Source organism: Stegodyphus dumicola, chromosome X1 (genome assembly GCF_044657685.1).
Source record: "Stegodyphus dumicola isolate Sdum_Otavi_A_Nest chromosome X1, ASM4465768v1".
NCBI classification, from domain to species: Eukaryota; Metazoa; Arthropoda; class Arachnida; order Araneae; family Eresidae; genus Stegodyphus; species Stegodyphus dumicola.
The window spans coordinates 83,874,555-83,889,544 of NC_140780.1; positions in this window are offsets into that span (position 1 = coordinate 83,874,555).

Sequence of the window (14,990 nt, forward strand, 5' to 3'; positions counted from 1 at the left end):
AAATCACAGATTGCTGGAGGATTTTCAGCCTTTCAGTTTTCCCAGCATCTCTTGGAAAAGATGTTGTCTGACGTTATTTAGGTAGATGATGAAGCTATTTCGAGCGGCGAAAATTTGAATTTGACAAAATTGTGAATTTCCTCATTACGTTTGCTGAGTTACTCACCACCATCTGTTAGAATGTTTGACTTTCACCATCGAGCAACTGTACTGTTCAACCGATCTAATGGGTTTCTTCGAAATGATAAGGCTAGTTCACATACTGAAAGAGCAACTCGGCGAAAACTTAACAAAAGGAAATTTTTATTCTTCTACCTAAAATCCTGGATATTGCCCACCTCAGTTATTAATTGTCTAGATCAATACCTAATTTTCTGTTGGCAAAAATTCCATATTCAAAAGGAGGTTGAGTTCTTTAGAGAGAGAAGGCGTTTTTGGCAGCGTAAGCTAACCATCACAGTTTAGCTTTTCTACGGCTTGAATTTCACTGATCGGTTTAAGCTTCGGCTAACCGCTTCCGTTTCGCGAACATTTAGGGTTGAGGCAAGGTTTAGTAGAACGTTGCTACTTTTGTATTTCGTAATCTATTACATCTAAGCGTGTGTTCTGAATTATAGCTAGTAACAGAGTTTTGTTTCTATAAAACTTATGTTACCATCATGTTGAAGTGTTAATAAATAGCTTTTATTTTAAAGCTTTACTTTCGAGTTGTGATACATTTAGTTAGAAGGTAGATGGGGCAATAATTCATCATACAGACTTTCCAGTTATTGGACTGATTGACAATTTAAAGTAACCGAAGAACCGTACGCCTTTAAAAAGTTGATAAAATAATCGCCTGAAAGATGGACTGAAGCTGTAAAAAAGAATGTCAGGTTTTTCTCCCTCCTCACTGAGTGTCTTCGTGGTGTAATTGGAAAGCACGTCCTGCTAGGATCGGAAGGTCCTGAGCTCGAGTCCTGACGAGGATGATGTGCATTTTTCACGTTTCCTGCTACAAAATAAGATGCTTAATGGTCTCTACAAGTGGCGTCTGAACTGAAGGTGATGGATGGTAATTCGTCGCCACCAGGGTTGGCAATTCGCTCTCGGCCTTCCTATACTTTCTCTTTCAGTAGGAGAGAACGTAAGGTTTTTCTTCCTTCTTACCGCTTGCCTTCGTGATATAATAGGAAAACACGTCTGAATAGCGTCAGAAGATCCGGAGTTCGAACCCAGGAGGCAGTAATCATTTTACACATCTCCTTCTCCAAAATGAAACGCATAATGATCTGTGTAAAGATGGATACTATACTAATAAATTATACTGATAATTAAATGTATGTAACACTACTTTTTGGGATTTGAAATTGTCTGTGTCAGTCCTGCATTATGAACTAGTTTGCAAAACTTAAACAACAAATTCATTTTTCAATATGCAACCATGAAATTGTTGAAAAGGACGTTTTGTGATCAGTACAATGAAATTCCAACTCAGTACAAAGGTGATTCATACATAAATATCAGTACCATGACGTCAGAGATTGTATCAAGGCACGCAAAACGCAAGGAGTTAGCACGGGCAGTGCAAGGCAATTTAAAAAGAAGAAAGGGAGGCGTAAATCCAGGTATTTTTCTGCAAGTGAAAGTGAGATGAGTGAGTGAAAGCGAAAATGGCTACAAAAAACACCAGGACGCCTTTACCTGTGGTAGAATGATTGGCGGGCATGAGAAGGGGCATAGTTTGATGTCTGCCGCCCAAGAATTTGGAATTGAAATATGCTTTGTTTCACGAGCTTGAAAATCCTTCCAAACGGCAGGTAGAGCTATAAAAAGGCAGATGTTGTTTGACCAAGGAAAACAATGGTGACTGATGACCGATATATAGTAATGCAGGAGAAAAGAGATTGACACCAGACAGTGGGCAACACTGCTCATAAGTTGCGAATGGCAATCGGACGATAGGTGTCCCGGTTTACTGTTGCCAGACGACTTTATAAAGGTAGTCTGTTCGCTCGCCGTCCTGAAGGCTGTAAACCATTGACAGCAGCCCATCGGCGGCACCGTTTACAGGGATGCAGAGAACACAAAAACCGGGTGCCTTATCGATGGAGTCATGTCCTCTTTACCAATGAGAGTAATTTCACTCTGATGAAAGATTCTCGGCTTCTGTTGATATGGAGAGAGGTAGGTACATGCTTTCATCCCCCTACATCAAGGAAAGAGACTGCTGGAATGGTCGTGGTTATACAGGGAGGCGGATAAATAGAGCTCCATATTTTCGGCAGAGGTTCACTTACTGGGGATCATTACTTTGATAAAGTTATCCTTCCCATATGAGGCTTTTCTGGGGTGCCCTTGTTTCCGACTTTGTTTTTATGGATGACAAACGCAGAATAGATTGGACAGCTGCTCCTCTGATGTACATCTCATTGAATACGTGTACGATCGTACACATGGTACAATGGTGACACGACTGTACCTTCTAGAGAACATGAGACAACTGAAACAAATACTCCTTGAAGAAATGGGAACTCTTACTTCAAGAAATATTAGATAAGCTGTGTTGAGGATCGACAGGCGGTGCCAATGCAAACCATTGAACTTAGTAAGACTCTTTGGTTCGTTGGTCTCCCTCTTGTCCAAACAGGTTTTTGTACCAACACAGTTCTATCAATAACGGCTTTCTCTGTTCGTTCTGTATATGCGTCCTATTCATGTTTTTCCTATTGTACTTTCCTCATCTTTTAAATATTACATTATGCCACCGTAGTATGAATTTCATGTCTCCCAGTTGATTTTTGTGGAATTACGACCAAATTCAGAAAAGTTGTTTAAGCTTTTCACACTAGTGTATTTTGATCAATCTATTTCTGCATGAGTGGTTAAATAGCGAAAAACTGATAATTTTATCCCGAGTGCCATAAATGCTCATCGGAATAAAATCATTACATTTATATTTTTGTGATGTTATGGAATTTATAAAAGTTTTTCTTAATTGCAAATTATTTTCCTTCATCCTTGTGTCAAAAGTATTACAACGCCATGCATTTTTTATACTTTTAAGAATAAATCTTAAAATTGGCGATAAACAGTCAAAATGAATTTGTCATCATTAATGTTATATATACTTACTAATGTCATATTTTATACGTACACGAAACAATGCAGGAAGCACTGCGTCATTTCATCTAATGCCAGTCTCACTAGAAGCTTAGTCACTTATTTTCGTTACATAAAGTTGATTAGATAAAATACTCTTTAAATGAAGATAAGTATTATTACTCAAAATGGGTGGATTATAACGAAGACATGTTAAAGGACTAATAGTAATGAATAATAAAACAAGTGATGTAGTCTTCCCGCTTAGTGAACCAATGATTTCGAGTCTGGTCCAAAATTTTGTCACACCTCGCATTCTGTGCATGAGTGTAGATTTTGTATTTATTCAATACATTAACATCATTGACATAAGCTGATAGCTCATATGTAAAAGTAATCAACGTTTCACTGCGAACACTGTAGTTGCCGCAACGCAAATGATATGTTACTAGGTTCTGTACTAAGTTTTGCAAAGTATACGCATTTTCGTTCTTGTGAATGTACAGTGTTGATGAACTCCATTTCGCTGGAATCGAAATAAATTGGAAGATTCAGCTTCCGGAGCTCTGACATAAAACGTGGTAAGATGTTGATTGACAACACCAAAAACCATTTGGGATCTATCAAGCACAACAACAAGCTAACAGTGAAATTCTGTCACCTGAAGCGAAATGCAGACAAGGAATACACATCTTTGCAAAAAAGTAACATCATCGATATGTTACTATCTTACTGTTATCTATACTGTCGATATGTTACATCGAAATTTTACAGGTAAGAAAGAACAGTAAATAAGCGATGTAGAAGTAGACGTTCTAGGATTTTAAACAAGCGAAAAGCCTGTTAGAAAAGTTTGTAAATAAAATCAGCAAAGCACAACCTGTACGACTGCGATAGAATCCAGCTCAGTACACGCAAGAAGTAAAACTGTATATACGAGACTGCTTTTCTGTTAACTACATAGAGATTGCAAATGAGTTAAAAAGTGGTCTATATTCAACAAATCAATGTTGAACGAAATTTATTATTGGCTAAAGGTCATTGATGATCATGGAATAAAAGACTGCTAAAGACTGAAGTTGTAATAATTTCAATGATCAGAACAGTATTTCTTTAGCATCCAATCGGCATCTCGTCGACAAAATTCGGAGCTTTCTGTCTCACAGTGATTCTTTTGAACTTTAAAACTTCCAAATTCTTAAAGGGCCCACCAGCGGCCGAGCGGTAACGTCGTTGAACACTGGTAGCTCGGTCCGAGGTTCGAATCCCGCGAACAGGCTGGCTGCATGGGCGTTTTCGTGGTTTTCCCCATGTGTAACGTGTATACGAGCCAGTTTCCCTTAGAAAGTCCTCCACGAAGGCATCCCTCCCTTAAGGCAGATAGCCCTCGAGTGCTTTGCTCTAATCTAATAAAACCAAACCAACTAATTCTTAAAGAACGTGTCGATGTATGTCATACACATATACAAGAAACTTGCATTTCATAAAAGTTTGGAAAAGGGATCAATATATTGATGAAATATGAAAGTGTCCGGTAACCCTCTGGACAGTAGTAAATCCCATATCAGACATGAGTCTTTCATAAATATCTGGAATTATGCCATACATTAAAAAAATTTACTGCGATACTTTTCTTCCGTTAAGAAAGTTAACTTGCCAAAAATTAATTTTTGTATTTTAATTCTAAAGTAAAGGCGAAAAAAGGAAACTTGTGTGTGGAAGTTTTTCCACTGACAGCTCTGTAGAAGTAATACCTTTGAAACTACAATTTAATTAGTATGTATCGTAAAAAAATATCATAGAATTTTAAAAACATACAGTAATTTCAGAGTACTGTAAATGTGTTATTATATATCTGCGGCTACCGAGAGTGCCTCAGTACAACTTTAATAAACGAATAGTGCATTGTAATATATTTATCTGCAATTTTTTTCAGGTTATTTAATTTCAAAATTAGGCATAAAAATTTTGTTTATTTTAGTTTGAGAATTAAACTGCTCTTGCAGACAAAATGACTACAGTAGTTAATAAAATACTGATTCGTTGTAGTTTCGACTCTTCAACATTTCACGAACATTATGAAGCCTTACATCATTGTTTGAAATGAGTTTGCTTAAGTTCATCAAGGAATGGATTATGTAATTAAGGTAAAGCACACGAAAGCTTCCCATCCAAGTTTCAACAAGAACTTTGCGAGGGATAGGATACGATATTTTCTTGTGTTACCAACTTCTCGATGAGAGCTTTTGGTTTCTACAAATTTTACATGATCCATTCTACAGACATTACTGACACAAACATACATGGCTTATTTAATAATTCAAAACCCAGCTCAATCCGTTCGCAGTCACCTTGTGCTAACACCATATAGACCGTACTGCCTCTTTTATAAAGGCATTAAAATTCTAGTACAATAGTGCACAAATTTTGAATGTTAATTTGGGTAGTCGTGGTAATGTACCATACTGTGTGTGGTTACCTAACTGGATCACTTTGCATTAGTTATAACGGTATACCTACTGATGGGTTATTTTGTTGTGGCACATGTATGTGGTTTCAGCCGAAAACATTACGGTAAAAACATCGTGGACGAAAATGTCGCGGAGAAAACAACTCAAGGAGTAAACATCGTGGGAGAAAAGGAAACAAAGAGAAAATATCGCAGTTCTAAAACGTCGTGGTATAAAATATCGTCATCGAAAATAAAGCAGTTCAAAACCTTCGCAGTTTAAAAACATCGTCGTCGAAAATATCTTGGTAAAAAAATAAAGTACCTACAAATCATCGCATAACGATAACATCGCACACATGCGCTTTTCAGGTTTTAAAGGCGTATTCGCATAAGGATTTGGAAGAGCAAGAAATGTCAACGATTCTTTAAGAATAAACAGAAACAAAATAAGATATAATTTTTATCAAAAACAATATCAGATTAACAAACGTGAAAGAAAGTAATTTGCTAATTATCTATGCAATTTTTATAGAGGTAACCTCATGCAGTTATTTATCTCCCTTTTTCTAAATATTTTTGGGCTGTATTTTTCCTAAAAAATTAGAAGTAAAACTTTATTAAAAAGACTAATTTATTAATGACCTTTGTTAATAAACAATTTAAATTTAAAATTCTACTAAGCGCTATAAGTTACATTTATTTTAAATTGTTAAATGTTTAAGTTTCGTTCTTACTTTTTTAACAAAAATTTATTAGTTCATTCAAAAATATGAAATATAAAAATAAAATGATCCTTTTCTCTTTCTTGTGCTGCTAAATCGTTATGCGAAAATGCATTTACAGCTTTTAAAACCTGAAAAACGCATGTTTTCGGTATTATCGTCATGCGATGATTTGTAGGTACTTTAATTTTTACCACGATATTTTCGACGACAATGTTTTTAAACTGCGAAGTAAATGAACCGTTTTAATTTCGATGACGATATTTTGTACCGCGATGTTTTAGAACTGCCATATTTTCTCTTCGCTTTCTTTTCTCTCGCGACGTTTTCGGCGGACACCGTGTATGTAGATTTGCATAAGAATATTTTATATAGTATGTGAAATGTGACTATTGCTTATTTCTCTTGCATTTTGTGCAAACCGTTTTTATTCCTTTTTTTGTTTTTTAATAAAAAAGTTTTAATGTTATTTTCGAACTGATGACGATTAATATTGGCTATCGTAGTCTAGCTCAGTATTAGCTAGACACTAGTTAATTACTTTTGGAGAGTCTTCTGTGAATGTTCGCTTGGTTAAACAAGCCGTTCTCTAGAGGTTAAAGTTCTTTCAATAAAGGTTGGGGTTGTCTTGAATAGATATGCATACTGTGCAGCAGTTTTGCGTACTGATAACTCTTAGCATTTAACTGTTCTGATACATTGGCGCACTTTTGGCCCATAAAGAATTAACTTTTGTAGCATTTCCTAAATATTTAATTTATGAGGGAACAGTATTGAGAGCTGTACAATGATCTGTGGCGAAGGGCCTGTGTGTGGTCTGGGTCCCTATGCATTGTGAATGGGATTTAAATCTGATGAGCGGATTTGCCATAACAAACGCGCTTTGTCCCTGTATCCCATGTATTCCTGCGCTAAGTAAGCTTGTAAGTAAACATCGCCACCCATTTAGAGAAACTAGAATCAAATGCATTAAAAAATTAATAAAAGTTTCAATTTTGATGACATTACTGTAAACCCTGGCAGTTACAAAGCTGGTAATAATTACATCCAAAGGAATATGCTACCCTGACTTGATTCCATTTTACGTAAGTAATTGTAAGTAATTAGGAACCTTGATAAGAATATCTTTCGAACAGTCACGATGCGTATAGTGCTTGGTAAGTTCATTGCCATTTTTATATTTTATACAAGATGACACTAATTCAGTCCTGGGATAAAACTTCATTTATTACTTTTGTGCTATTTCTCTCTGCTGATGGGGCAGTATCAGTCAACTATTTTTGGTGCAACGTGGGCAAAGTTCTGGATGAGTTAGTGCAATGACAGAGGGGTGAGACATTCTCTGCCGAAAGACATCTACAAACTATCGCCCTTTTTAAAAATGCTCTTTTGGTAAACCTGAAGAGATTAAAACATACACCGACGTTCGCAAATGAAACAGGCATCGAAGAATCATGTTTTAAATTAAAACATTGCTCATCTGTAAATAGCCCGTTAACTTATTCTAGAGGGGCCCAAACCGCCTTATCAGCTACGGGAAACTTATTTTAGCCATTTAGTTGTTCGAGACGTCATGTAATGTTGACTTAAGAGTGCATATAGCAGGGCGCCTGATACAGAGAGCAGCTTAATGAGCCGTTTATCTGGGAGTGTGGGGCTAATGACCCCATATTAATATAGAGTCAAAGCCCATCTTTAGGGTTGTGAGTATTTATTTAAAAGTTGCTGAAAATTTTCTGCTCATAGGGCTTACGTTACAGGAGATGCTAAGACAATATGAATCGGCGGTAATTTTCACAATTTCCATGACTTGTTTGAATATAAAAACTTCTTCTTTAGTTGCAGGAGTTTTTACTTTGTTAAAGGAAAAACGTTCATGAACATCATTCACTAAAATATCCTCCAGTAGGGCTCCGAGATTAATACCATGGATTCTAGATCCGCAATGAAACTTTTTCTGTTGTCAGATGACGAAAGAAAATTTCCGTAGAAAACTCATTTACGGTAAAGAACTCCATCTTACAAGTCCCATTTCAGGGACAGAATTCCATCCTACACGTGAAGCCAATTGAGCAAAGCCTTTCTCATTTCGTCGCTGGGCTAAATGTTGCCATTTCGTAGCAGCCGGCGTTTCGTTTGTTGTTTCTATTAATTCTATTAATGAGCTTTGTTTTATGTTTCGTTTAAATTATTAATTAAATTATTAATGTTTAAACTATTAATGTTTCGTTCATTGTTTCTATTAATTCTATTAATGAGCTTCCATTTGGGTTGCCAGTTGGTTTCCACCTGGCAACCCAAATGGAAGATCCAATAACCATCTCTGATGTTATGGAGTCCGTGTTACGTTGTTTGATTAGTGGATTTTAAAAAAACATTTTCCCTCGGCTTTCGAATAGTGTTTTCATTTTTCTGGATATAAGGCATGAAAGTGCATTAGCATTTCTACGTTAAGCTCTTTTGTGGTGTCGAATTCCCATATCAGGTTCCTGTAGCATCCAATTAGCGATCTAGCTAATGGACCCTCCGGATTGTTCAAACTAGTAACCAAATTAAGAGGCATGATCGATACAAAATGGGATTTCTCGCAGAAAAGATACTAATGGAAATTTTCCATTCCGTTCACGATGGCTAACATCTCATTTTTAGTGACACAGTAAATTCTTTCCGGCATTGAGAGGTTTTTACTAAAGTAGATAACAAAACGCTCCTGACCTTTAAGTTCTAATGAAAGAACAGCTTCAATTCCTTCATTACTGGTGTTTGTATCAAAAATGAACTCTTCTTCAAGTTAAGGATAAGCTAATACAGAAGCGGAAATCAGAGTCCTCAGGACTTTAAACGCTTTCTCACACTCATCAGCTCACAAACCTTTTTGCCATTGCTTCTGGTAAATAGTGTAAAGGCCTTGTAACAAATCTTTTACAGCAGGTGCAGAGGCCGAGGCCGAGGCAGCCTCTCAAGTGATGATTATTTTGAGGCTGACACCAGTCAATAACAGTCTTTGTTTTCTCGAGATCTCTGTGTACCTTTGGCAGCGATAATTTGCTCAAAATATCTAATTTATGCGTGAAATGTTTTATTTTTGAATAACAGAGCTTTAAACTGGCTTCTCTGAGGTTCTGCAGGGCTTTTCTGATATTTCCCAAAAGTTCTTCAAAGGTGCGTCCTACTATAATAATGTCGTCAAGAAATACACGGAACGCTTCACAGTCTTTTCAAAACTGTATCCATTAGGCATTCAGATGTGGCTGGAGTGTTGCATAGTCCAAAATGCATTACTTTGAACTGCCAAAGTCATTGACAGTTAGGAAATTCAATCTTTTCCTGATCTTTAGCATCTATTTCCACTTGCTAGTAACTTCTCTTCAAGGTGAGAGTAGAAAACCATTTTTGACTTGTTAACGTGTCTAAGGTATCACATGTTCTAGGCAAAGGGTAATCTTCTTTCTTTATAATGTTATTTAGACGCCAACAGACGACGCAAAATCACGTGGAGCTGTTTGCGTATTAACATCTCAGGTTGGTAAGTTGTAACCTAGTTTTCCTCCTAAACGTAACAAAACGTCTACTGGGTTTAGGTTCTCGGTAGTCCTGGTAACTACTTCGCATTACCACCGTAGCGTTGAGCTTGTGCTCGAAGAAGCTTCACACTGACGCCAGCTGATGAGGCTAGCTGCTTTTGTGCTGGAGCTGCATGAATCGCAGATGGAGTACAGGAAACAACGGTACACATCCTACAAAATTGTGTGCCGTCGTTCGCCAATAGTCCCAATAGTTTTCATTTAGTTGAGGTTCCGTTAGGAAAATAGTGGTGAGACAAGATAATAGTACTCATGTCATCGTGTCGTTATTATGTATAGACTCTTCCCATCTTTTAACTATGAAGTACGTTTATTCCCAACTGTTAAAAATCCTCTGCTTCAAAGTCAAAGATGGCTTGTGATGTTGTTCTAACATCCTTCAAATCATCGAAGACTTGTAGTAATTTGTAGAATGTAGATAATCTCTATGATTTAAAGAAGTAATAATCTGTAGAGGCAAGGTTAAGAGAATACCCTAGATAAATTAACACTTCCCAATAAAATTCTTGGAATTTTGATCGAGTGATTAAAGCAGAATGAAATTTGAATTTAGCATACCGAACTATATTGCGGCTAATCTTTTAAATCTAAGTTCTCTCAATCTGTTCAACTGTATACTGCGGTGATCAGCATACATCATTTGATTTAATTCCAGGGAACTACTCTGTCTACATCCCACCATGCATTCTTCCTATTGCAGTTCATGGTACAGTTCTGAAACTCTGCAAGAAGTTCTTCAGTGCTTAACATTACGACACAGGTGATAGGTGACGGAGGACGGGAACATCTGACATCTAACAAAGGTAAGCAGCTATATGTCCCATGCCCTCCACTATCTTGAACCTGCAGCTCCCGAGTCCCAGGAGACCTGCCTCGGGAATGCAATTGCTTCTCTGTGAAGTAGCATGAACGAACAGGGGCCTGGATGATGTTACATGAATACGTTAACATTACGACACAGAAACCATTTCTCAATTCATTTTAAAAGGTTCGTTTCTGTAGTGAGAAAGCAAAGAAGCACCACAGTTACCGACTCTTCTCTTGCAGAAAGTTCTTTAGAACCAACTGATCGAACTGCCATATGCTTGCGTCTATCTTTCCACTGTTTTGCGTAGGAACGATAGTTTCAGGCAATTTGCGAACGGTTAAATAGGGTTCATTTCTTATAACTTCTTTCAGTACTTCCTTAGAAATGACTAATGGATGTCTGGAATTTACCTGATCTGTATACCATCTGTCTCCATCTCGAAGTTTCTGAGAACAAGGACTATACGTGCTGTCAACTGCACACTGCTCTCCATACATGTGAGAAAGCTAAACTTGGTACAAGCTACAGCTGCAGTATTATCCTTACCAAACTCGTACAGTAAACAATATCTGAAATGCTGATTTATGGCTTGGCATTTTAAACCGTTAAATATATGATTTGCTTTTACAAACTCAGTGTCAGTACATACATTTTTAACGCATATTTTGTTAGAAAACACTTCTCTCGTTCTATGCGAGTACGGTTGCGGCAATCCCGAAATACCCTAGCCTTTCAAGGCCCTAGCTCTAGCCCCCTTGATACAATGGGGTTCGAAATCTTGGAGCCCCAGTGGTCTTTTCTCCTTTCCTTTTCGCCTCTTCTTATTTGTTCCTTTTCCATTTCTTCCTCCCTTGTGGTTTTACTTTTCGGAAGTTGGAGGTCCAAGTGAAATGCTGTTACGCAGCTACTGGCTAGGATCTGTACCTAGGCAGTCTCCGTCAGAAGGTACAACATTTATGAACTTGGTGGTTCTGAATGCCCGAGAAAGGTTACTCACTTATTGGCCGGCAGGGTGGTCTGGCACGTCCTAGCTCGGCGTGGTTCTAGTAGCTCGAGCGTTAGCGTCCCCGGGTTTACTGGTTAATGTCCCGCTGCGACGTGCAGCCCGAGCGACTGGTAAGTAGCAAATTAACGACCAGTGCCGTCTGGATTCCTATTCAGGCGATGCGTCTCTCTCTGTCCAACGTGCGAGGGCGGAGGTTGAACCTCTGTGCCTGGTTCTGCGAGATGAGGGGACCAGAGCGCAAGTCCAAGAGACACGCGAATTGGGAGTGCCCAAATCCTGTAAATCTCTGTTTTTAGTTCTTCATGGATAGAAAACAGCCAATGCGTTTGCCGTGCGTTGCGAACCGTAAGGGTGGAAAGGAGGGTCCTGGTGGTTTGAGAGGCGATATACTCTTCCCAAAACAATGCTTTGGCCTACGCTTCAGACTGAAACGGGAGTCACTTAGCTGTATCCGCTTGTGTTGATCGCTGATCTCTTGTCAGTGTCTCGGGGATAAACGTTCGGGAAAGCTGAATGTGAGGTCTCAAATTGCATATAGACCCCCATTAACATACACGCAGAAATCTGCGTTGCCTTGCTGAAGTCTGCGGCGCATAGGTCTGGGCTGCCGAGTCCGATTATTTCATTTCTTTAAATATGGAATCTTTATATCAATAAAGATGCTGTGGTCAACGAGACCTCGGGAAAAAAAGTGAAAACATGTCTAAATGCAAATAAAGTTAAAAAAAACCCACCTGGATTTCTAGTTATTAGTAACCCACTATACAAGTGCATGTTGGAGAAACAAAGAAAATGAAACGGTTGTGGTCTGGTGTCTCGTTGAAACTCTCTTCTGCTCAATCGCTTTCCCTTCTTGGATTAAAAGCTTTGAGATATCGATGCAACTTCTTCACTACACGAAACACTGAACTATTGTCGTGGCTTTATCTCCGAGATTGCCTTCTTTCTGTAATCGGAAGAGTAAATCGTCTCACAACTTTTTAACCAGTATGTATGTGCTGCTATACGGATCAAGGTGCGCAAAGGTCAGTTGTTTAATACGAAAGACGTGACCTTCAGTTCCTGACCTTCGACGACTTTCAGCCGTTGTTCCTGTCAGAGGTGACAGCTGTGCGTACTGAGTACTGTACGCCACTATGCTCCCCAAATTATCTGGAAATTTAAACATGTCGTCCTCCAGGTATACTGTTCCTGTACAATAAGTGTACTATTTGCTTCCCTTCCTGGTATAACAATTTTAATGACCAGCAGTGTACAAGAGCGAAAAAAATTCGTAAGTATGAGATATTTACAAACGTAAAAAAACTTACATACATATGAGATACTTCATAAATATGAGAAAGTATGTTCATTTTAAAACACGTTCTGCATCGCGAAGTACTGTGGAACTCGGATAACGAACGCTTCACTTCTAGAACAAATTAACAGAACAGTAAACCCTTCGGATGACAAAAGGTGTGCTGAGTATCGAGCACTTAAGTCGGTAGCATGTGGTTTTTAAAAGGTGTTCTCCGGTAATATATGCCACATAATCAATATTCAGGAACTTCTACAAACATCATTGTAATGTTTTCTATCGCTACATGACTACGAATTCGGCCAGCAGAAACTTATGGCCAGATTGTGTTGCATGGAAAACCATGACCTAGGAATTTAATGATAATGAAGCACAGAAATTTTAAGACCATAAAAATAAGCTCAACAAGAAAAACCTGTATCTCCAGAAGCAACAACAAAAGGCGACCGTGAAAGAAGTGTAATCAGCCAATAGATGGCATTGTGAAAAAAAAAGCCACCGTTAGAGGGCGCAAGACAAGGTTCTTTAATATTAAAGGTTAGGCCAGGAACGAAAAAAAGCGTGCCATTGGTTGCTGGTAGTGACGTCACCCGGGTGACAAGACACATGGGTCACCGCGTCTGCTCATGATTTTGGTAATGAAAAAAAAAAAAAAAAAAAAAAAAAAAAAAAAAATGTAAACTAAAGCAAAATGATCATTTTATATGTTGTAGTTTTAATAACATACCGGAAATACAGGATATATACTTTCTGATTAAACATTTTGTTAAAGCAAATGTTTACTTTATGCACAGAATTCGTACGAATGCTGAAAATAATTGTAAACATTACAAGCAAATGTTAAAGGAAAGCATTAGAAAATGAAAAACGATGTTTAAGTTAATTAAGGGAAATAAATGTTGTAAAACAAGGTATTTTTCAATATTTTTGTTTTTATTGTCTGCATTAAATAAATCTTGTTGAATAGAAGAACACATGAAGGCATAACTGCTAAAACCATGATAATAACATGATCAAAAAATGCATTTTTTTTAATACAAATGAAGTTTGACATTCCATTAGAAATATATGATCGTGATTTTCAGTTTAAATTACGTAACTCAAACAAAACTATGTATAAAAAGATTTAAATCTACAAATTGATATTTAATGACCCTAAAATTCTACAAATTTCTTAATATCACATCCTTATACTTTTAAACAGACTTATCACATTCTTTTAAAGTCACTTACTTATACTGATTTCCTTCAGATTTCAGCAGAAGTGCATTTATTTTCAGTATTATCTAATAGCACTCTTACAATCCCTTACACTCCTAAGATTTCTATATAACATTTATCCAGGCGTGTTTATTTGCTATAGCAAATCATCTTCGATTTTCACGCCCTGTTCTTCCCTCCATACATTAAAAATGGAATAATTAAAATACATTTCTTTCACATAAATGCACAATAATAATAAACTTGGCCTACATCTTAATTTCAATTCAGCCTGTATTCAAATTAAATATTTTTAATTATTTATGCAATTATATCAGGTTGTTTCTTAAAATTCTTTTGTTATACTCAAAATAGTGTTCAGTATTTAATTATTTGTCTTTCGCTTATAATTAAAAACAAATTATATGGAATCAAAATGAAAACATATGCAGCAGTTAAATAACACTGAAGAGAATATCTTAATCTCTCGCTATTCGTATTCCAGCACAATACACAGATTTGTTCCCCTTATAAAGCAATCGCATTTTAGAAAAAAAAAAAGTTTCACTCACGATGTCAAGTCTTATTTTAGAAACAGTTTAAGAAATGGGTACAGAAAATCAATTTGGATAAATTTTGAGTGAAAGGAAGGCTCATTGAATTTCAAACAGAGTCGAATGGTGCTTGAAGACAAAGAAAAGACAGTTACCTGATGTTTTTATGGAAGGAGATATCTCATCAAAACGATAACATGTCTCATATTTTTCACATAAGCTATCTCCTTTGTACAGACACATAAAAATTAGCTTTTTTTCCCATTTTATCTGTTTAATACCGATC